Source organism: Triturus cristatus, chromosome 9, assembly GCF_964204655.1.
Source record: "Triturus cristatus chromosome 9, aTriCri1.1, whole genome shotgun sequence".
Taxonomy (NCBI): Eukaryota; Metazoa; Chordata; class Amphibia; order Caudata; family Salamandridae; genus Triturus; species Triturus cristatus.
The window spans coordinates 237198075-237223753 of NC_140592.1; positions in this window are offsets into that span (position 1 = coordinate 237198075).

A 25679-nucleotide genomic window follows, 5' to 3' on the forward strand; every position below is an offset into this window, starting at 1 on the left:
GTGACACATTTGTGACAGTGCAGAGGCATGTACACATCAACACTCCCCACAAACTCACCCCCTTCACACTGCACACTACCTGGCCATCCAAGAGCACAAATGGAAAGTAAGCCAATGGACTAGGATGACTGGCCATCACAAGATGACCACACACATACACCACTGGGCACACATAAAGGAAGAACACACATACATGATGACCCTGGCCAGCCTGCCTGCAATACTGTGTGCAGAAACCCACTCTGTGCTGGCAGTGCCCCCCAACCTGACGTGTACACTATAGCCAACATGAATTAATTAAGTAAATGACTACTGCTATCTGTGAGAAGGTGGCCTGATATATGCTGTCCACTAGTTCTAGTGGGCAGCCTGTATCAGTCCAAGCAACCCCTTATGGGGATAGGTTAAAGACAACCTTTATTGAAAGCTATCCTAGTGGTAGCTATGGAGAGCAGCCCTCAGGCTAAGTCTTGAAGGAATGTAAAGTAGCTTGTTTTACCAGTCTATAATCTCTTGAATGATCAAATGAAATTGATGGAGCAGGTAGTGCAACATTTTGTATACCTCCTCTATTTTGCATGAAAGTGTTAATTGAATAACCTACTTATTATAATTTACTAATTGTGTGCTGTGATATATTAAAATTAACCAACCTGCATACACAAATTACACGTGGGAACTTGCTATTTGCATGGCAAAATAACTCTAATAACTAAAATACGTACGCTTATTAACAGTAGTATATGTGATAATTAGATATCGCATGCTTTATGTTGCTTTTGTGGTGTTTGCACCTTCGTGGAGGACCGTAAAGGTGAATATACGGCTCTAAATGTCGCTATATACTAGGAAGATACTAATACATAAAGGGATTAGTGAGGGTATAACATTAGAAGCATCATTTCTTTGCATTAATTACTCTTTTGTGTTTGTTTCACTTAAGTTGACATTTTGGCCTATCGAATCATGGCGGCAGAGATCAAGTTCAGAAGTGGCCACCGTCTCATGAAGCTCAAAGTCTACTGCGCAGAATCGGATGGCTCCGTAAACTTCCTAACGACCTCTGTACACACCGTTCCTGTCAAGGATAGGTTATTGGTGGACTGCCAAAGACCACGGAAAATAGAAACTGGTATAAATGAACAATGGACTTTTTAAACTAGAAGTTGAAATATTGCAACAATCGGAATTTGGTCATCACCGGAAGCGTATCCGCAAAATCCATGTGAACCTGGACTATACAAAATCGGACGTTTTCCCCTGACCAATCGCAACCTTTCTCCGCCCAAAAATGTTTCATGTTCTCCCGAAATTTATTATAAAAAGAGTAGTAGAATAGGGAGGGGTTCACACACACACATTTGGCGGTTATTATGACTGCACACCCTCTTTAACCCCACAGGCGATGACGGATGTTGGCACGACTTCTGGTCCTTTGATGATCTTTGGGACTGTTACGTGCTGAGCAAAGGACTTTCGGACTCTGAGATCTGGCCTGTTCTTTGGACAATTTAACGACAAAATTCGGTTATGCTGAGCCAATGAAATAGAGGAACCCCAGATAGCCAGAATAGGTAAATATGGTATTCTGCGATTTAATTAAATTGATCTAGAAATTCTAAAATTTGAAGAGACAAATGCTAATTATTCCCTTCGCTGCTAGGCCTTTTCACCCCCTGTGCTAAGCCTTTTTTGGGCTATTTGGGGTGGTGCGCGCTTAGGTCCCTGTAACTTTTTGACCACATAAGGTATCCACGCCAAATTTGCGTCCTTTTCTTCCAACATAATGGGGATTCTAAAGGTACCCAGGGTTTGTGGATTCCCCTGGAGGGGTCCCAGAAATTCGCCAAAATACAGCAACATTTTTTCTTTTTGGGAAAAATGGGAAAAACGGCCTGCAGATGAAAGCGTCTGGGTTTTTCTCTGCAAATGGTATCAAAAAAGAGTTTGTGGGGCTGAAATCACCATTTTCACAGCTTTTAGGGAATGACAAACTTTTGTCAGAAAACCAACATTTTTTACACAGTTTTGGCATTTTTCTGAGACATAGCCTATTTTTGCTATTTTTTGTGCTTTCAACCTCCTTCCAGTTAATGGTAGAAATGGATCTGAAAGCAATAATGGATCCTGGAAAGTTATACATTTTTGAAAAGTAGACAAAATTCTAAATTAAGCAAGTGGTCATTTGTGTAGATCCATCAAGGTTCCTTTATAGAAACTAACAGTAAATATAGGAAAAAATGAAAATTAGTTGAAAAAAATAGCCTTTTGTGTCAACGTTTTCACCTGTAACTTCTTCTAATTATGACAGCTCTTTGAAAGCAATATGCCGTTACATCCGCTGGACCTTCCTGGTTGTGGGGATATATAGGACTTGTAGGTTCACCATAAACCCGACGAACACAGAGTCAAAAACTGAGCAGCAATTTGCAATGGTTTTTTATTATGTTCCGGGTATATAGCAATTATTGTGGGAAAATGTATACATGAAAAAATCGATATGAAAGACACCTATGTATTTCTGAAATGGGAACAAATTATGGAGTTTAGAAACAGTACATATTTGCAAATTTTCGAAATTGGGAATACTCATACTAGCATGAGAATTATCGGTCATTTTTCGAAATTACTTCTTTTTTACACAAAGTCTTTCATTTGGAAGGCAGAAATGCATCAAAAACCAATAGGTAATAACAGTTGGTTTACAAATCTGAATTACCCCAAGTCTCCCAATAAACATGGTACCTCGCAGGTGTGGGTACGCATAGTGTCCACGACAGGAAATGGCTCAAAACCCAACGTGACACACCACATTTTCACAATGAAAATGTACCCTTTTTTTGCAAAGTGTCTAGCTGTAGTAACACTAGCTCTGCCGGCACCTAGTGAAATGTTGCAAACCTATACATTTTTGAAAACTAGACACTCAGGGGAATCCAGGATGGGGTGACTTGACTGCCTCCCACCAGGTTCTTTTACCCAAAATCCCTTGCAAACCTAAAAGATTGTAAAAAAATCACATTTTCCCCACATTTCTGTGGTGGAAAGTTCTAGAATCTGCGTGGATCCACAAATTTCCACACACCCCACGTTCCCCAAAGTCTTACGAGAAAAATGGTACCTCACTTGTGCAGGTCGGCCTATTGCCCGCGACAGAAAACGGCGCAAAACGCAATGTGGTCACACCTCAATTTCGCATTGAAAAATGACCCTTTTTTGGCAAAGTGCCTAGCTGTAGTTTTTGAACCCTAGCTCTGCGGGCACCTTGGGAAACCTAGCAAACCTATACATTTTTGAAAACTAGACACCCAGGGGAATCCAGGATGGGGTGACTTGACTGCCTCCCACCAGGGTCTGTTACTCAGAATCCCTTGCAAACCTAAAAAATTGTCAAAAAAAACATATTTTCTCCACATTTCTGTGGTGGAAAGTTACGGAATCTGCGTGGATCCACAAATTTCCACCCACCCCCCATTCCCCAAAGTCTTACGAGAAAAATGGTACCTCACTTTTTCAGGTCGGCCTATTGTCCGCGACAGAAAACGGCGCAAAACGCAATGTGGTCACACCTCAGTTTCGCAGTGAAAAATGACCCTTTTTTGGCACAGTGCTTAGCTGTAGTTTTTGAACCCTAGCTCTGCAGGCACCTTGGGAAACCTAGCAAACCTATACATTTTTGAAAACTAGACACCCAGGGGAATCCAGGATGGGGTGACTTGACTGCTTCCTATCAGGGTCTGTTACCCAGAATTCCTTGCAAACCTAAAAAATTGTAAAAACAAACACATTTTCCCCACATTTCTGTGGTGGAAAGTTCCGGAATCTGCGTGGATCCACAAATTTCCACCCACCCCGCGTTCCCCAAAGTCTTACGAGAAAAATGGTACCTCACTTGTGCGGGTCGGCCTAGTGCCCGCGACAGGAAACGGCGCAAAACGCAATGTGGTCACACCTCAATATCGCAGTGAAAAATGACCCTTTTTTGGCAAACTGCCTAGCTCTAGTTTTTGAACCCTAGCTCTGCAGGCACCTTGGGAAACCTAGCAAACTTATACATTTCTGAAAACGAAACTCCCGGGGGCTTCCAGGGAGGTATGGCTTGCGTGGATCCCCCAACGTTTCCTTACGCAGAATCCCCTGCAAACCTCAATTTTAGCTGACAAAATCACTTTTTTCACACATTTTTGTGTGGGAAAGTGGTGGCATCACCGGGCTCACTCAAATTTCCCACCACTCAGCGTTCCCCCGGGTCTCCCGGTAAAAATGGTGCCTCACTTGTGTGGGAGGCCCAAGTACCCGCGACAGTCAAGGGTCCAAAACGTAGTGAGGCGACATCAAAATTGCCTGTCTCAAAACCACCTGGTTTTGCAAGGGGGGTCACTTGGGTTTTTGGCCTGGTGCTCGGCGGCCATCTAGAGAAACCTACCAAACCCATACATTTCTGAAAACTAGACACCCGGGGGCTTCCAAGGAGGTATGGCTTGCATGGATACCCCAACGTTTCCTTACCCAGAATCCCCTGCAAACCTCAATTTTAGCTGAAAGAATCACTTTTTTTCACACATTTTTTTGTGGGAAAGTTGTGGCATCGCTGGGATCACACAAATTTCCCACCACCCAGCGTTCCCCCATGTCTCCAGGTAAAAATGGTGCCTCACTTGTGTGGGAGGCCCAAGTACCCGCGACAGGCAAGAGCCCAAAACATTTTTTGTGAGGCAGTGTTGATGTAGCCTCACTACGTTTTGGGCCCTTGCCTGTCGCGGGTACTTGGGCCTCCCACACAAGTGAGGCACCATTTTTACTGGGAGACCCGGGGAACACGGTGGTGGGAAATTTGAGTGAGCCCAGTGATGTCACAACTTTCCCACACATAAATGTGTGAAAAAAGTGATTTTTTCAGCTAAAATTGAGGTTTTCAGGGGATTCTGGGTAAGGAAACGTTGGGGGATCCACGCAAGCCATACCTCCCTGGAAGCCCCCGTGTGTCTAGTTTTCAGAAATGTATGGGTTTGGTAGGTTTCCCTAGATGGCCGCCGAGCACGGGGCCAAAAACCCAGATTGTTTTGATATAAATAGTTGTTTGTTTCTACAGAGTGAGAATTTCGGAACAATATTGCAAGGAAAATGTGACAGACATTTTGAGGTTTGCAGGGCATTGTGGATAAAATAACTTTTTGTAATTCATAAGAGAGACATCACCATGAACTCTCATGGGTTTACGACAATATCTACAGTTGGTGGGTTATTCTTGCATGGAACGTACACCTTGGCAGAGAAACTAAAAAGACAAAGATTCCTACACAACCATCTATTCCTCAAACACACACACATACTGGTTGGATTTGGCACGAGGGCGAGTGATGGTTCAGTATATTACATTTTATTAACAAGAGATTTCACAAAAATGAAATGCAGTGTCAATAATTAAATGGACAAAAAACCGAACCAATGACTCGCAGCTCGTGAGCTTTAAAGCCACGGCAAGGCACCAACCGCTTTACAGGCCATTCAAACACCTTTCATACGTAATACACACAAGACCATTCACAGCACCAGGCACCAAAACAACACATTACAACATTCACAAAAAGGGACAAGGTACACCCTGCTTCAGAAAGACAAATATTACTGCACAGCCATCTAATCCTCAAGCACACACACATAATGGTTGGATTTGGCACGAGGGTGAGTGATGGTTCAGTATATACAATTGTATAAGCAAGTGATTTCACAAAAATGAAATGCACTGTTAATAATTGAAAGGGCGAGAAACTGAACCATTGACTCACAGCTCATGAGCTGTAAAGCCACGACAAGGCACCAACCTCTTTACAGGCCATTCATACACCTTTCATACGTGTGACACATACAAAACCATTCACACCGCCAGCCGCAGGCCCATCACATTACAACACTCACACCAGCAGACAGCGCCATTCAAGGGCCCATCACTTTCACACACCCACATTTCTGACACAGCAACCACACAAGCTGATGGATTACGTGGAGTGGCACTCAGCTAGCAGTGTGTGTAGTGACCAGCAGCAAATCACTACTCACACACAGACAGCCGAGCGCCAGTCCACGAACACCACTGGGCGAGCGCCAGTCCACGCACACCGCTAGCCAAACACCAGTCAACGCACACTGCCAGCCAAGCGCCAGTCCACGCACACCGCCAGCCAATCGCCAGTCCAGGCACACCGCCAGCCAATCGCCAATCCATGCACACCGCCAGCCAAGCGCCAGTCCACGCACACCGCCAGCCAATCGCCAGTCCAAACACACCGCCAGCCAATTGCCAATCCACACACACCGCCAGCCAAGCGCCAGTCCACGCACACCGCCAGCTAAGCGCCAGTCCACGCACACCGCCAGCCAAGCGCCAGTCCACGCACACCGCCAGTCAAGCGCCAGTCCACGCACACCGCCAGCCAAGTGCCAGTCCACACACACCAACAGCCAAGCGCCAGCCTACACACACCGCCATCACATTTAGGATTTTTTTTAGACAAAAATAAAAACACAAACAAATTGCAAATGGATAAAAATCTACTAACACAAAATCAGAAACTAAATACATTGCACTAATGCCAACCTTGAAACAGAATCAAATTTTTTAAAGAATACAGACCAGGCAGTTCACTTTACCACTCATGGATGCTCCCAAAAATTATTTTGCGTGTGGTATGCTCTAAAACAAGCAGGGACACACAGCCCAGGCTTAGAAGGACACTCGGGGCAGTACATACGAGTCTCCTTCCGCGTACCTCTTTGCCAACAGACTCTACATCTCCTACTGGGAAAGTCTTTTGAGGGTGTGGGAGGAATGTGATCAGGAAAGTGGCGATCTTTCAATCTAGCAACATCCTCCACCACTCCAACTCTAGGAACACTTGCCTGTTCCACTAAAACAAGGCTGCCTATTACAGACTCCTGAAACTTAACAAAAGTCATCTTTGACTCAGGACAAGAATCCTGGAACACAACAAAAGCATTAAAGGTTGCCAAGTGGAAAAGATGGATAGCCAACTTCTTGTACCAAATGTAAGCCTTACGAAGAGCAGCGTAAGGTTCCAACCTCTGATCTACTCTGTCAACACCACCCATGTGCCTATTATAGTCTAAAATGCACACAGGTTTGCGCGCTTCAGCAACCTGACCCCAAACAGTCACAGGTGCAGTGCTTTCATCATGGATAGTAGTCAGCATGTAGACATCTCTCCTGTCTAAAAACTTCACAGCTAGAACTCCTCGCAACGCAACGCACTGCACTGTCCCTGCACAAGCTTTTGACAAACAAGTTCTTTTGGGAAACCTTTACGGTTAGAGCGGATTGTGCCACAAGCAACAGTGTCCACTTTGGCCAATTCCCTAAACAACCGCACACCAGTGTAGAAGTTATCTACATATAAATGGTGGCCTTTGTTAAAAAATCCTCTACCAAGTTCCCAAACAATTTTCTCAGTCACTCCAAAAGTGGACGGACAACCAGGGGGGGGTTAATCCTGGATTCCTTACCGGTGTACACCCTGAAATTAGAGACATATCCAGTCCTACTGTCACACAGTATATACAGCTTAATTCTATAGCGTGCCCTCTTACTAGGAATGTATTGCCTAAAAACCAAGCGGCCCTTGAACAACACCAAAGACTCATCCACTGCTATTTCTTTCCCTGGAGCATAGATCTCAGAAAATCGATCAACAAGTGATCAAGGACAGGCCGAATCTTTAAAAGACGGTCACAATCAGGGTGATCTCGTGGCAACGCAAAACCATTATCGCCAAAATGCATCATCTGAAGCAGAAGCAAATACCGATCACAACTCATGACTGCCGGAAATATAGCAGTTGCCATCAAGGGACTAGTAGACCAATAGGAAGACATTGATGCCTTCCTTAGCAAGCCCATCAAAAAAGTTAAACCCAAGAACTTCTTCATCTCATCCAGATTTGTGGGAGTCCACCGGGTAGCTCTAGAGTGGGGCTTAAGGCTGGCACTGTTGTCCCTCAAAAACTGTTCGGCATACAAATTAGTCTGCTCAACAATCTCTGCCAAAAATACATCATCCATAAACAACTGAAAAAAATGTATTGGCAAAAAGTTTTCAGATTTCACTCTACACCCTGGAACACCAGTAAAGTCTGGCAATGCTGGCTGCACCATTCCTGGGGCAACCCAGACGTCAGCACTTTCAACAGGAAGCCTTGCAGCCCCAGGCTGCAGTCCAGATGCCTCTTGCCGCACTATACCAACGGGAAGCCTTGCAGCCCCAGATCCCTCTTGCCGCACTACACCAACGGGAAGCCTTGCAGCCCCAGGCAGCAGCCCAGATGCCTCTTGCCGCACTACACCAACGGGAAGCCTTGAAGCCCCAGGCTGTAGCCCAGATGCCTCTTGCCGCACTATCGGCACATCAATGTCCTCCTCTAACACTGGCACTTCTTCCACACTAAGAGTAGCTTCATCCGCACTGAGAGTAGCTTCATCATCCGATGATGCCATGTGGAGAGAAAACTCACTGTCTGAATCTTCCCCTCCCACCTCTGCCTCAGAATCAGAGTCAGTCTCTGGACCATGGTCAGAGTAAGACTCAAAAAGCATACCAACAACCTGCTGAGCAGTAATCTGCGGCTAGCCATTATCCTTACTAAGAAAGGAAACTGCACAAACAAGTCAACAACAACCAACACTGTGCAAAATAAGTAAGTAAAAAAAATGCGTGCCTTTTTTAAAAAGATCAATATACTCAAAAACTATACGATTCACTTGCAAGAGATCGCTACACTCACCAACACCTACTCTGCAGAGAGACAGCAAAAACGATATCCCACTAGACATACACATTGAGCACAAATGCAAAAAGTTTTTGACACTCAAAAAACAGAAGCAAAACAAATTGCAATTTTTACATCATTTGCAAAAACGCATTCATGCAGAGAAATGAAAAAGATTTACATTGTACAAAAAAAAGTCTCTTACCAAACACAAGCAACTACACAAGCAGCAGAACCAAAAGTAACGAAACCGCAACCTGGAACAGTCTAAAGAGCAAAAGCTTTCAACTAGAACAAAATGGGAGAAATTCACAAAAAATATTAGAATTAACATTATAACACACTGTCACTACCCAATTGGTCAATCTGCCAGATGGGCCTTCTAATAGGGCTGTGCAAAAATGGGGGTGAACTTGCCCAAGGGATCGGGTGAGCTTGTCTGAGGGCGGGGCAGAAAACAGCAGACAGAAATATGCCCCCCTAGCAAAAGAAAAAAATCCCTGGTGCCTAGTAGGGTTTTCTGCCCCCCTCCCGCCTAGAGCAAAAAGGCCACAAGAAAAGGGGCAAATCTGTCCACAGGAGGGGCAGAAATAACTAACCAAATTTATAAAATAACAGTAACCAAATTTATAAAACAAATCTGCCACCAGGGGTCGTTTCCATTTTAATTTCAAATATGTGCCTGGTGTCTAGTGGGGTATTCTGCCCCCCTGGGGGCGGAAGCCAAATACACGGGCTGATCTGCCCCCGGGGGGGCAGAATACACATAAAAAAAAATGAGGCCCCTGGAAGCGACCCTTCTGCAAGTGGTTACTTCCATTTTTTTAAAAATAAGATCCCTGGCTCTAGTGGGCTTTTCTGCCCCCCCGGGCCAGAAACGACAAAAAGGGGGGGCAGAAAAGACTTTTAAAAAAATGTGCCCCCTAAGGAAGTGACCCTTGCCCAAGGGGCCGCTTCCTGTACATAATAAAAGGACTCCCTGGTGTCTAGTGGGTATTCTGGCCCCCCTGGGGGAAGAAAAGCCAAATACACAGACTGATCTGCCCCCAGGGGGGGCAGAGTACACATTTGAAAAAAACTAGGGGCCTGGAAGCAACCCTTCTCCAAGGGGTCGCTTCCGGTTTTATAAATAAAAAATCCCTGGCTCTAGTGGGCTTTTCTGCCCCCCCTGGGGCCAGAAACGCCAAAAACAGTCCCCGGGGGGGGCAGAAAAAAGACTTTAAAAAACTTTGCCCCCTAAGGAAGCGACCCTTGCCCAAGGGGTCGCTTCCTATAGCTAGAAAAAGGACTCCCTGGTGTCTAGTGGGGTATTCTGCCCTCCCCGGGGGGTGCAGAATACAAATTTCTTTATAATTTGGGGCTGGAAGCGACCCTTCCCCCAAGGGGCCACTTCCGTTTAAAAAAAATAAACATCCCTGGCTCTAGTGGGCTTTTCTGCCCTCCCTGGGGCCAGAAACGCCAAAAAAACAAGGCGATCTCACCCTAGGGGGGGCAGAAAAGTCTTTAAATTATTTGCCCCCTTTAGGAAGCAACCCTTGCCCAAGGGGTCGCTTCCTTTTAAACAAAAAAGCATCCCTGCTGCCTAGTGGGGGCATTCCTGCAGCACGATCGCGATGCTGTGCGCGATCGTGCTGCAGGAATGCCCTATGTTGAGACATCAGGGGAGAGGAAATACTCTTTCCTCTTCCCCGATGCCTCAATAGTTGACAAAATCCCCCCGCGGCCCCACCTGCCAGCAAAACTCACCTCCTCCTTGCTGGGACGCCTGGAAGCAAATGGCTTCCAGGCGTCCCAGCACTTCTTGATGACGCCGGCGCGCGCTGTGTGCGCTGACGTCATGGGTAAGCGTGGGGGGAGTTGGGGGTGGCAGCGGAAACTGTTCTGCTGCCATCCCCCTCTGTGGGGGCAAGATCGATGCCCCAGGGGGGAAGCGCCAGCGCTTCCCCCAGGGGTTGTGCTCATGACGGAGTGGTTCCGTCATGAGCACAGCCCAACCGATGCTCATGACGGAACCGCTCCGTCATGAGCATCGAAGGTGTTAATGAAATTTTAGATAAACAAATATTGATTAACAGAAATTATGAGTTTGTGGTTCTTCGTTAAAGAGAATAGAGGATTCTGAGTCTTAAATGTGTTTTAGCTAACCAATCCAACTATTTGTTCCGAAAGACCAAGTGGGCGGAGTGCCTTGATGTTTACGATTAGGAGTCTATAGGTGGCGAATGTTAATGCGTATGATGTAAGATAACTTTTCTTTCCCTATAGGTTAGTCAGTCAAAACACTTTATTCGATTAATTAAAATCATAAAAGTACAGATTTCCTACAAAAATCAAACAAACGATCCCAAACATAAAATAAAGCAATATAATTGCAATAAATCCGCACAGTTAAAAATGCCATACATAAAGGGCAAACATTTAAAAAAGTTGCTCACTGGTTACATAGGTTGGGAAAAGTTTTCGCCTTACAGCGCATAGCAGCCACCAGGAAATTTGCCACACTAAATATAATACGAGTGCTACTCAGCTGCTGAAGAAATAACAATGCAGGTCTAACTTGTAAAAAGCCGGCTTCCTTCAAAATTGGGAGCAGATATTTTTTGCGGCTTACAGAGTAGAATTCGCAGAACATAATAAAGTGCATAGTGTCTTGAGATGAAAAATCATCACAGTGGCATGGCTTACTACATTCAGGCCTTCCCCAGGACGGATAGAAACCAAGTGAGTGGTGGATCAGACCAAATCTAAATCTCAACGATAGAAATCTATGGTATGGATTGGAGACAATACTTAGGTACGGTTCCAATGAGGGAGATAAAAGGAGCATGAAGTGCGCTCTAACACAGGGTTTTAATAGTTCACGCTCCTCACGATCCAATTTTACCCTGTCTTGAAAAGACTGTTTAATCCAAGCAATGTCTGCCTTGACAATATGTGATGGGGACGAAAAAAGCTCAGGGCGCCCAAGGCAAGAGAACGCCGCTCTTACGTACTCCAACCAAGGTATTCTTTTAACATTATCCAAGGCTGGGATGTCGGTAAGGATCAGATGGTTAAGAGTGATTTCCTGATTTAACCAGGTTTTCACCCAACACAACAATGGGGCCATCTTAAGCTTGTCCGTAACATAACCCAAACCAACCTCCGCATGAATTGAAAAAACAGGAGTCGATTGGGGAACAGAAAGCAAATGTCTCAGGAATCTATTTTCAACTACTTGAGTCAAATCCTGCGTAACATAGCCCCACAAAGCCGCGCCATAGGTGGCAATAGCCAGCTTTTTGAGGTATATACTTTCAGCAGGGCCTCCATTGGTCTTGCCCCCAGCCTTTTAGCAAAACTCAACAGCGCTGAGGTGGACCTTGCTACAGAGTTACGTTTGTGCTTAATTTGCGGTCCCCAAGTACCATTCTCATCAAAGAGAACTCCCAAATAACAAAAAACCTTTACCCTGGTAATCTCTTCCCCATTACAAAATAAAGATCTAGATTTAGACTGTTTGCTCTGTTTCCCTACCGCCATAAAATGGGATTTCTTTATGTTTACCTTAAGGTCTAGAGTGGCCATAAAGGCACCAAAGGCATCCAGCAATCTCTGGAGCCCCACAGCAGTGCAGGCCAACAGGACAGCGTCATCCGCATATAGAAGAACCGGTACAACCAGTTCCCCCACACACGGCGCGTCCGCTCTCGGGCCCCCAGGGACCTCTCCAGGCCGTTAATATAAATAGTAAAGAGGAGTGGGGCAAGGATACACCCCTGCCTCACCCCTCTCTCTGACCTAAAGTGTCCAGTGCATTTACCATCTGGGTGACCCTCACTGAGGCTGAGAGATCCTGATGTAGTGCTGCTAAAAAACTCACCAATGCAGGATCAATACCTAAATCCGTCATGATGGCCCACAGCTTACACCGGTTAACCAGATCGAAAGCAGAGGACAGGTCCATAAAAGCCATGAAAAGGGACCCCTCCTTCGCCACCGTGTATTTACTAATCAGGAGCTGTAGGTTTAAACATTGATCCAGTGTCCCCCTATTAGCTCTAAAGCCATATTGTAAATTAGACAAAATGCCCTGACTGTCTAAGGCATCCCTGAGTTTATGGAGTAGGACCCTGCCCAAGATCTTAACCGCAGAGTCTAACAGGGTGATGGGTCTATAGCAGGAAGGGTCATCATGTTGGCCTTTTTTGAAAATTGGAATAATGAGTGCCATAGCCCACGAAGCAGGGAACCTATAGCTTGAAACAGCATTAAAAACATTGACTACAATCTTTGCCCATAGACTAGGCGAGTAGCCATATAGATCTGCAGGCACACCGTCAGGGCCCAGCGCCTTATTACTGGCAGAGTCTTTTATGGCTCTCTCCACGTCCATCAGATCAAAAAATAAACAGGGCAGGGAATGGGGTACTAGAGAAGTGTTACCGCCAGCGAGAATTAAACCACCTGCCCCATATATTTTGCTAAAGTGGTCATACCATTGCTCAGCCGGGATTATACAGTCCTGGGCAGTGCCCTCAGAGCCCGAGAAAAAAAGGTGGTTAATTGGAGCCCAAAACTTCCCACTGTCCCGAAGGACATCAATGGATAAATGATTGTCCCAGGCTTCTAATTTTATTTACTTTTTCCTTTTAGCAATAGTCTCTTTATAGGCCCTTCTCGCTGCTGCAATTGCCCCCTTATCCCTAGGGCTGCTTTTTAACGCCTCAAACAAAATCCTGTGGGCCCTAGAGCAGCTCCCGTCGAACCATCTAGGGGGGTTACTACCTCGGCGAGTATTGGTGGAGGTCAAGGTCAAATCCCTGGAGATCTGTACACAGATAGCCTCAAAGGCCTCCACCACCTCCTCTGCAGTCGAGTTATCATTCAGGCAAATGTCCCAGGGCCCAACAGTTTTAGCACGAAGCTCCTCCTGAAAGGTTGCAGGGACCACCTTGGCCCATTTGACCCTACGACCCTGATCTTTCACAATCAGGGGAAGATCACTATAACAATCCTGGCGCAAACCACCCGGACTCTCCGGCAAAACCAGCTCTAGAAATACCGGGTTATGATCACTGTGGGCAGACGGGACAACTTTATGAGCTATAACCCTAGCTAAGGCACCCGAGGACATAAAAATGTAATCTATTACTGATCCCAAGGTAGAACCTTTAAATGTAATAGCCCTGCCCCCAACCTCTATAAGATTAGACTAAAAAATGTTGATGGTGGCAAGGAAAACCTCCAGGGCCTCCCCCTGCTTAGTATGCTCGAAATGGGGCTCCACAGCACCTGAGGGCCCCTCAGGCGCATCATGGGACCTCAGATAACAGTCACCAATACAAGAATGAACATTAAAATCACCCATAAGGACGATCTCGAAGCCAGTGTTTTGTTTTTGACTGTATTCTAACATAAAAGTTTGCAAGGCGATCACATGTTGATTAAAGCCAGCACAGTCCCTTGAATTATAAAAATTAATCAGTAAAACTTTCAGAGAGTGGGAAGCGAACCATTCTACACAAAGAAAGTTATTGGAATCAGACACCAAGCGAGTGAATGTGCCCACCAGATGGAGTGCAAAAAGGAATATTAGGCCCCCTTTAGCTCGTCCTGCACCACCCCTAACTGCCGGTACCACAAAACTAGAATAACCATCCAGAAAAAAATTACTGGAGGGGTCCCAAGTCTCCTGCATGGTAATAATGTCATATTTGCCTATGAAATCGAGCCAGGACACATCCTCTCTTTTGGCTCTGGTCCCGGCCACGTTCCAGGTAATTAATTTACAACTAGCCCCTCCAGCCGGGTTTTCAGTACAAAGATCAGGTAGCTGAGCCGAGTTTGTCAGTCAATCATTATCTTCCAGATTTGACAGTGGGGTATAGTAATTATTCAAAATCAAATTAGAGGGACAGGGCAACAAAACATTATTGGGAAGCTGACAATCTCCAGGCATTAATGAAACCCCAGAGCTTTGTCACCCCGCCTGATATGGCAGTCTAGACAGAGGATCTTGCCTCAGGGGTGTGGGAGGAGTGTTTTTAACAATACGGGCTTCTGCCCGGTGACTGAGTAGACCGGATAGAATTTTAGGTGGGGGTGGGTAAAAAAACCCTAGGGGGACTGCTCTAATTCCCCCATGCCCTACCTCAGACCCATCCCAAAACAATCTATCTGCAATATTCGGTCTGTTAAAGTTAACGATTACACAGTCACCCACAAGCCGCTTCGGCCGCCTCCCAACCCACCCCACCCTTCTCGCCATAATGATGTTAGGGGAGATATCCAGGCCACCACAACTAAAGGCTGAGCACCAAGATCTAGAGTGCCTCAATAAATCATGCGTAGATTCCAACGCGCCCCTACGAAGCGGAGGTACCCCGACAAAAACAGCCACCAAGGGGGCTGATTCCGGGGGAAGGTCAAGTGTAACCAAACTATCCCTAGCGTGCTTCACACTGCTTCCCAAGGACTGGGGTGCGGCATTACTAGCCGCCAGCGACATATTACCATAGGTATGATTAGCTAATAATGGCTGCACAGTGGGAGGGAGTGGGTCCTTGCTCTTTCCCCTACCAGAGGTAATACCCGCCCCCTGAGAACATGATTGAATCATTGGCCCAGAAGAAACACCCGTGCCCCTCTCTAGCCTAGTTTGACTATGCATAGCCTCACTAGCCCCCACTTGATGTAAACTAAACTCTTTAATGGAAGCTACCAGACCGGTACATTTTTTAAGCAAATCGGCCACACAGGCATTCAGAGTCTCAACAATGTCTTTGGCGATGCCCACCAGTAAAGGTTCTATTCGTGAGGTAATTATATCCTCTAATAGGTCCACCGTAAGGGTCCCTAAATGCCCACCGGTAGGCAGGGCAGCTTTTAGGGTTTGGGGCGTTTCAAGATCTTCTTCTTGGAGTTCCTCACAGGACCTGCATTGTCATGGGCCTGTTGTTCCCGTTGATCAACCAGACCCTGGGAAAATAGGACAGACTCCCTTCCTATAGGTGGACTAGACACAACCACCACAGGTTCCAAGGGAATACTGGGTACTGCCACACAGTCACTGGTTTCACGGGGCAGAATGGGAGGTACCAGGCCAAGTTCCTGTTCAGCATTGGCAATTTCCTTGGATAGCTCCCCAACAGCAGATGACAAATAGGAGATTATGCAATCAGATTTCCTGGGGACCTTCGCTTTCTTCCCACTCCCTTCCACAGACGCTGCTTGTTTACGCTTACCCATTGTGAGGATTTTAGGGGGGTGGCCCGACCCGACCTCCTTCGGCCTCTGACGGGCGCAGACGGGCCCGCCCTTGGCCCGGGCTCGCCCGTGCGCGTCCCGCGCTGCGTGTGCCCCCGCGATGTTTTGAGGGCTCCTGACGCCCTCTGATGACGCCGGTACACCTGCACTGCCTTCTGGGGGATGTAGTTGGCAAGGTGAAGGCCGCCCCCCTCACGGCCGCGATAAGTGCAGTAACGCCGTTCCCCTCACGGCTCCGCTGATGGACAGAGTCAAGCCGTTCCCCTCACGGCACCTGTGGGAAAGGTAAGCGCGTCCCATGCTGCGTGTGCCCCCGCGATGTTTTGAGGGCTCCTGACGCCCTCTGATGACGCCGGTACACCTGCGCTGCCTTCTGGGGGATGTAGTTGGCAAGGTGAAGGCCGCTCCCCTCACGGCCGCGATATGTGCAGTAACGCCGTTCCCCTCACGGCTCCGCTGATGGACAGAGTCAAGCCGTTCCCCTCACGGCACCTGTGGGAAAGGTAAGGTACTCCCACCCACATGTCCAGAGCATCATTCCCCCTCCTGTGTGCAGACCTGTGAAAGAGAAACGTGTGAGTGTTAGTGTTATGGGCCCCACCAATGAATGCATGTGTGAATGAGTTAGTGTGACGGCGGGTCTGCGACGCAGGGAGGATAGTTGTACTCTCACTTTTTCCCCGAGTTGTAGTTGCTCTGGATCAGTTTTTCCTGGTAGCAGGATGATGGTTTTATTGCAGTGGTTTGGTGATTATTGCTTGTAAATTGCTTATTGATTATTGATTAATGACTGTGGATGAGTATACGTTTATGTATTAACACTCTATGTTGAGTCGCGTTGCGTTCCATGTTGTTTGACGACTTCTGGGATGTAGGAAGTCGGAAGTTTGTAACAATTCCGTAGTAGAGCAGAGGTAAGCGCTGCTCTCGGGAAAGACAGAATTGTTGTTTCCCTGTAGGTACACGGGAAAACGTGTGATGATTGAAGTTGCATGACGCATTGTCTGGGTTCGATTCGGTAACATTGTCGTGTGTTGCCATTAGGGACATTTTCTGTATGAGAGAAATGTATGGTACAGAAGGTCATGTGTGAAATTTTGGTCTTATGTACCAGGAGTCCAAAAGGAGCTCTGATTACGCTTATCACTGGAAAGGTAATAGGTGTTCCCTAAACTTGTAAGAAGGATAAAGTAGAGGGAAGTGCTACTTTAATAACAAATGAAATAATTCTGTAGTAGGGCAGAGGTAAGCGCTGCTCTCGGGAAAGACAGGATTCTGTGTGAAAGAACTACATTTTCCGTATGAATGTGTGTAAATGAAATAGCATTCAGGTTAATTGTGAAACTCTGGTTTTAATTCTCATGAGCATTGGGTCTCCAACAGGTGTTTTATTACTGAAGAAACGGTTAGCTAATGTTTGCTAGAAGGGTGAAGTAGAGGGAAGTGCTACTTTATCAACGGAAGTAACGATTCCTCAGTAGGGCAGAGGTAAGCGCTACTCTCGGGAAAGACGGAATTCTTGTGAGAAAGGTCAGGACTATCCTTCGTTAGCGAAACAGATAATGTTGGCGTTTTTATGTAGTTACTAACAGAATTTTAGTAAAAAGTGAATGTAAAAAGTTTACCAATAAATTTTGTAAAGGAGGGGTCAGCAGGAGCAGGAGCAGCAGCAGCAAGAAAAGCTGACGTCAGAAAGACCGCGCTGAGATTGGTCAGTCAGTAAAAGATGTAGACGTTCCAGATTGGTGCATTAGTATACGCCGTGCTAGGAGTGGAGGATTACAGGGTGACGTAGACGCCCCGGATTGGTGCGTTAGCGAGAGTTGCGCTGGGATTGGAGGATTGCAAAAGTGACATAGATGCTCAGGATTGGTGCGTTAGTGTGAGTCGCACTACGATTGGATAGAACAAACAAAATAGTCGTAGAAGAAAACTAGCGATAGAGGAAAGAGAAAATGATGTATTACGATCCACCAGAAAAGGAGAAAAAGTCCTGGTTCGGTAAAATCAAGAACATATTTAAAAAGGACAAACCGATTGTGACTAGAGAGGGACAGTTGCTCCCTCCAGCGAAATCACCTGCATCTTTTATGATTACGAAATATGGTTATCATACATGTATTTGGTTAGACAATTGGGCAAAGTATACAAAAGATGATGGAGTTTTGGCATTTCCGGAACATGGTTCATGGTTTTGAGAAATCTGAGAGAAAGAATGATGAAATTAGAACCGAGACCTAGACCTACACAGCTTGAAGCATTGACAGTATGGGAAGATGAGATGTATGACAGAGAACGACAACGGAGTGGCAGAAGGTATAGATTAAGCCTGGGCGTAGTGGGCGTAGTGGGGCTATGCGAAGCAACACGTAGTGGGGCCAAATCTACGCACACGCGCGCACTCCGCGTAGCCCCACTACGCGCCGCCCGCCTCCCTCCCGCCCTCTTTTAAGATCACTTAAAATGTTTAAAAGTAAGGAAAATTACTTACCTGAGCTGTGGCGTCCCGGGGCTCCCTCTTCCTGCTTCATCGGCAACTTCTTCCTCACAAATGCGCGGGCGCCCGCGCATGCGCATTTGTGAGGAAGAAGTCGGCGATAGAGCAGAAAGAGGGAGCCCCGGAACGCCGCTGTTCAGGTAAGTAATTTTCCTTATTTTTAAACATTTTAAGTGATTTTAAAATGAGGGCGGGCGGGAGGCAGGTGGCGGGCAACTCTGCTCTGCCGTGGCGTGTGCGTAGCCTGCCTGCTACGCCTACTTCGTGGACCACGAAGTAGGCAGCACTACGCACACTCCACGGGCGGAGCGGAGCACTACGCCCACACTTAGTATAGATATATGTTTGGTAGATCATATGGACAAGAGAATCATGATGATAGAATGAAGAGATGGCAAAGTGCGAATATGACTGATGGGTTGTTTCCTATAAGAGATGTGGAAGAAACTACTAGTAGAAAATGTACGGAAAAGAGAAATAATACAGGATCAGAAAGTTATAAGTATGGTGTGCATGAGCCGGAGGGTGATGTGCTTGAGGACATGTTTTATAAAAATCCACCTCCATATCAACCAAATTCCACATTGACACCGAGTGCCCCAGTAAAAGAATCGCCATAGAATGTAAAATTTGAAACAGTACCACATGAGGCAGAAATAATCCTTTTAGAGATACAGAAAATACTCAAGTTAGTAAAACGGCTAATGAAAATTCAGCTGAATTGGCTAGAACTACTTTAGAATTGACTGAGAAGATTAGAGAATTAACTAAAAATATGGAAGCAGTAACTATTCCGGTAACAATAGGACTTGTAATGCCAATTTTTGATAAACAGAAGGATAGTGAGCATTGTCTGACGATTCCTTATAATGGAAACAGAGAAAATGAAATACAAAGACGAGATACAAGAGAAAATTTGTGGGGACAAACGGTAGGAATTTCTGAACAAAGTACTCCCAAAAATTTGACAGTAAATCGGAGTTTAGTAAATAGAGCAATAATGACGATAGAGTCAGTACCAGGATCACCAAAAGGAATAGAACAAACACGAAATGAGATGATTGCTGTAGGTCCTACTTCTGATGAATTAAGTGAATGGCTGAGAAGTTTACAACAAAAAGGTGCTGAGCCTAAACCTTTGGATGTGTCCAAATTAAAAATAGTATTAGAGGAATTAATAGTAGGGACTATTCCTACAGAAACATTTAAGAGCTATCAGGATGAAGAATTAATGTTTCTATGCAAAAGCATAACATGGAGAGCCAGAAATTTACATGAAAGACTAGAAGAAGTGGCAAATGAAATGGGTATTGATTTTGAAAAGGTAAAGTCATTACAAAAACCATATAGAGTAGATTTTTCTGAAAAAGACATTGAAAACCTAAACACGACAGGACGAATGTTTCAGATTAAAGATTTAATCATATTACTGCGAAAATGGGGTGATGTAGACAAATGGAAGAGTAGATGGTTTCGAAAACGAGACGATGTAACGGATAAAACGTTTGCAGCTTACCCAGTAAGAGAATAAGAAAAGGTAGTAACTGAATGTCCCATGAGAGAAATTCCAGGTGGAGGATATGTACATGTCCCCTGGACTAGACAAGATATTTTGTCATTTACCAATGATTTTCCTCGACTGTGCGAAAAGCCAGTTGAGTGGTACAGGCAGGTAGACAGGTTTGTGAAATTATCAAAAGTCCTATGGATTGATTTGAACAGTCTTTTTGACATAATAGTACCTGCAGATTCATGGACAGAGTGCAAGGTAATGATTAGCTGGCCTACACAAGAATACCCTAGAGATCCAAAAACAGGTGCCCCTGATCCAGAAGTAATGAGAAAATATGAACAAGTAATTACCTTTCTGAAAAATAAAGTACCTCCTAAAGATACTGATTGGGTAAAAATTGATAGAACTCATCAAGAAACGAAAGAATCGGTTCATGCATACTATGAAAGGTTGATCCTAGCCTTTAAACAGTATAGTGGTGATGAAAACTTGAGTGAAAAGGATTTGAGTCATTTTGTATATCGATTTGTGTATGGATTGCGACCTGAAGTAAGTGAAATGATTAAACAGCATACAGTAGATTGGTAAATAAAAAGATAGATGAAGTACTAAGACATGCAAAATATTTTAGTGATGAAATTGAGGCAAAGCAGCGTAAATTAAAAGAAAAAGCCATGTGGGCTTAAGTAAAAGTAGCAGAAAGACAGGAAGCACAATTGATTGATCAGGTAGCTGGTACAGGTATGAAACAAATATTTAATATTGGAAAAGGGAAAGGACAATTTAATATAGATGAAGCAAAAATGAAATGGCCATGTCATAATTGTGGAAGAATGGGGCATTGGAAATCCGAGTGTAAATTTCCCCCAAGTGCTAATGGTGATAATGTATCATTGAATTCACAGGTGCAGAAAGAGGTGAGTTGTCAACCGCAGCAACAGCAGCAGGTTGTTCCCCAACAGAATCAGGCGCCAAAACTGCCTTTTCCACAGAGTGTAAATCATCAGAAATACAGTAATGAGACAGGATTCTACAACGAAGAACAGGTAACTAAACTGCCGCGCGGTAGTGCTGTTTCGCAGTATTGGTTACGACACGATGAGAGTGAGTCAAAAGAAGGTTATTGACGGTGTCGAGGGGAGGAAGAGGAGTGCGTACTTGGTGCAACTCTAGAAGTAGACCAAGGTAAATGACGAAAACATTACTTTCCTAGCTGATACTGGTGCTACTCGCTCAACTGTTAGGTCCGCTGATGTTAAAAATCTTCCTCTCTCGGACGAAACGATCCAAGTAGTTGGAGTATCCAACAGACAGATAAAAACGTATCTCGCTGATCCAGTAAAAGTTAGCATAGGGAAATTTTCTGAAATGCACCGCTTTGTCGTGTGCGATTCAAGCCCTGTAAATTTGTTTGGGAGAGATTTACTGTGCAAGATGAATTGCACCATATTTTGTACTCCAGATGGTATAGCATTTGAGACTCCAGATGAAGATGTACTGCATAAATTGACTATGGCTAATATGGAACCTGAGATTACCGAGGCATTTGCTGTATTTAACCCTGAAGAGCTGCCTCAAGAGTTGAAAAAGACAGTGAAGACGGAGGTATGGGATTTCACAGGAGAAGATGTGGGACTAATGAAAAATGTAGATCCTGTAAAAGTTGCTCTAAAAGAAGGAGTAAGTTACCCAAATATTCCACAGTACAAATTGACACCCGAGATAATTGCAGGAGTTACTCCTATAATAGACAGAATGATCAAGCAAGGTATTCTGAGAGAAATAATGAGCAGTCCATGTAATTAACCAATTATGGGTCTGAAGAAGCCTAATGGAACATTTAGAATAGTACAAGACCTGAGAAGAATAAACAAAATCGTTGTGTCATGTTGTCCCATTGTACCAAATCCATCTATGATTTTGTATCGGATTCCTCATGATGCAGAATGGTATACAGTAATTGATCTGTGTCATGCGTTCTTTTCCATCCAATTGCATCCTGATAGTCAACAAATCTTTGCGTTCCGGTTTGGCGAACGTATTTTGGCATGGTGCCGAATTCCACAGGGGTACACAGAGAGCCCCTCAATATTCAATCAGATATTGAAAAAGTCTCTAGAAGATTTAAAAATGCCTGAAAGTTCAGTTCTAGTACAACATATAGATGATTTGCTTGTAGTATCAAGAACTCGAGAAGCTTGTGTAGTGAATACCATTGCACTGCTGAATCATTTGGCAGATGGAGGACTTAAAGTATCCCCATCGAAATTACAATTCTGTCAGAAAGAAGTACAATATTTAGGCCATAAAATTGAAAAAGGACTGAGAAAGGTAACTGCAGATAGAATCAAGATAATAAAAGGAATGAGAGCCCCAATGACACAAAGCGAAGTGAGAATGCTTCTTGGTATGGTTGGATACTGTCGTCAGTGGATAAGTAACTTTTTCCTGATTGAAAACCTTTGATACGCTTAACCAGAAGTGATGTAAAAGATCCCATTGAATTAAATAAAGAAGAATTGACGGCTTTTAAACAATTGAGAGACAGTTTGTGTGAAGCACCAGCACTTGGTATGCCTGATTATGAAAAGGAATTTGAACTCTATTGCAGCGAAAGAAATGGATGTGCACTTTCTGTATTAATACAGAAACATGGAAAATTAAGGAGACCAATTGTATATTTCTCAGCTATAGCTGTAGCATTGCCAGGTTGTCTGAAAGCTGTAGCAGCCACTTGCAAGAGTTTGGAACAAAGTGAAGGAATTGCGATGGGATATCCTGTGAGAGTGTTTGTACCCCATGATGTGGCAATCCTTTTAACAAGTAGCCGCACCCAGTTCATGATGCACAGTCGTCTGACTAAATATGAGAAAGTTATCCTAGGTGCAACAAATGTGAGCTTGGTAAGATGTTTGAATGTGAATCCTTCACTGTTACTGCCTGGTGCTGAGAATGTGGAAGTCAGAGATGATGTGGATCATGACTGTTTGGAAGGGCTTGACTTTTGTACCAAACCCCGACCTGATATAAAAGATGTGCCTTTGACAGAAAGTGACTATGTGATGTTTGTGGACGGATCATGCTTGAGAACAGGTGAGGGAATTCTGAGTGCAGCATATGCAGTATGCACAGTAGCAGCTGTTTTGGAAGCATTGTGTCTGAAAGGAGTAAAATCAGCCCAAGTTGCTCAACTATTTGCCTTAACAAGAGCATGTAAGTTGGGAAAGAATGTGAGAGTGACTGTGATAACCGATAGTCAATATGGCTTCGGTGTAGTGCATGATTTTGGCCAAATTTGGTCGCAAAGAGGATTTTTGACATCGAGTGGAACTCCTATAAGGAATGCTGAAGTGGTTGGAAAATTGTTTGAGGCGATACAGCTGCCTAAGCAATTAGCTGTTGTGAAGTGTGCAACCCACACAAAGTCCAATGACTATGTATCCGCTGGTAACCAATTCGCCAACGATATGGCTCAATATTGCGCACAAAATCAGAATTCTATAAATAGGGGAAGAGAAAGAGAAATTAATTCATGCCCCTTGTTGTCTACTAACACTGTGAATACATGGGAGGAAGTAAGGCAGTTGCAGGAAGAAGCAGGAGATGAGGAAATGAGACAGTGGGCAAAAGCAGGATGTGCACCACGGGAAACAGATCATGTGTGGGTTTATCGGGATGGAAGACCAGTTATGCCTGATAGCATGGTGTCTGCCATGGCACGGATGTATCAAGGAAAAGCACATGTAGGAAGATATGCAATGATCAGACTTTTTAAACAGACATGGTACAATGCTAAATGTAGACTTGTAGCTGAGAGTCTTTGTCAGAGATGTCTTATATGTCAACAGTTCAATCCTGGAAAAAAGACAGTGGTGAGTCTCGGAACGATAGGTCGAGAAGGAGGCCCTTTCACCAGAATGCAGATTGACTTCATTGAAATGCCCCCCTGTAACAGGTTAAGGTATGTCTTAGTGATGGTTTGTCTGTTCTCACGGTGGGTGGAAGCATACCCAACGAGAAGAAGTGATGGAATTACAGTAGCCAAGCTATTATTAAGAGAGTTCATTCCTAGGTTTGGTTTTCCAGTCACAATTGAGTCAGATAGAGGAAAACATTTTCATAATGAAATCATGAATTTCATTTGTGAAGCATTGACTGTACAACAGAAACTACATTGTGCCTATCGCCCTGAGGCTTCTGGTTTGGTGGAACAAGTAAATGGCACCATTAAAAACAGGCTGGGAAAGATGTGTTTAGCCACAGGTTTGAAATGGCCTAATGTCTTGCCTCTGGTACTCATGACTATTAGATCAATCCCAGACAGGAATACAGGTCTGAGTCCCCATGAAATTGTCATGGGAAGAGCAATGCAACATGTTTTCATACCAGTCAACAAGCTATTGCCTATATCTGATGACTTGGTGTTGGATTATTGCAAGGGGTTGGCTGATTCCGTTCATTCTGTGTTCCATCAGGTTGGATCGGGTGCCACCACCCTTGAAAAGAAGCCAGCTCATGATTTGAGCCCAGGGGACTGGGTGAGAATAAAAGTGCACAGAAGACGAAACTGTTTGGTCCCACGTTGGGGAAAACCACGTCAGGTGATCTTGACCACAACAACAGCAGTAAAATGTGCAGGAGTGAAGAACTGGATTCATGCTAGTCACACCTTGCGAATTCTTAACCCCGTGGATAATAAGGAGGGAGAATATGAAGAATCAGATACGAGCTCTGAATCATATACTGAAGAAATACGAATGAGAAAAACTCCTGAAAGGGGAGAACCAGAACAAAGCCCAGCTATTGCACCAGAAAATCTTCCTTTAAGAAGAAAGTTACAGATTTCTGACACCAGCTCAGAATCAGACACCGAACCTGTTCAAGCACAAAAATTAGAGAGTAAAAACAGTGAAGAGACTGTAAAAAATGTTTTTGATAAGACAGTCTCAAATGAAAGTTCAAGAGAAATTCCACCTGAAGTAATAAAATTAGATGGTAAGGTACCAGATACAGAGAGTGAGGGAAAGATTTTTGCGGAAGACCCCCGAGGAGTTATAGGGAATTCACACATCCAGTTAGAGGAAGGGACGGTTAGTCAGCAGGAAGATTGTGTGGAAGAACCACGAGGAGGGACAGAAGTAGGGAATAAAACAGAAGTGGTGGAAAGAAGTGGTGGAAAGAAGAACAGTTGAAAGTAAAAGTCAAGTTGGAACTGAATCAGAGGACAGTGATGAAGAAGTACCAGAAGTTTGAGTCCTGAGAAAGGGAGGATGGAGAACTTAGAAAAATGAAAAAGGAAGTAGGTTGAAATGGCCAGCAAGAGATGAAATTTGGCCCAACAAGATAAAAAGGTTAAGATACAGATTGACATGAGTGAATTCATCTAGGGCTGAACAGGTAAATGAAGTGTCTAGCCAAGAGAAATTGAAAGATGTGGAACAAACGACAGTAGAAGAAAATAAAAGAACGAGAAAACCTAACCAGAAGTATAAGTCGCCGGAATGGTCATATGTGGCATTGCCTGAAATAAAAGAAGAGGCAGACAGCCAAGGGGATCCAGAGGTGACTGTACCAGGAGTGGTTGAGGAAGACGAAGAATCGGAATTCCTGAGAGTTATCTTATCCGACATCGGAGAAGAGA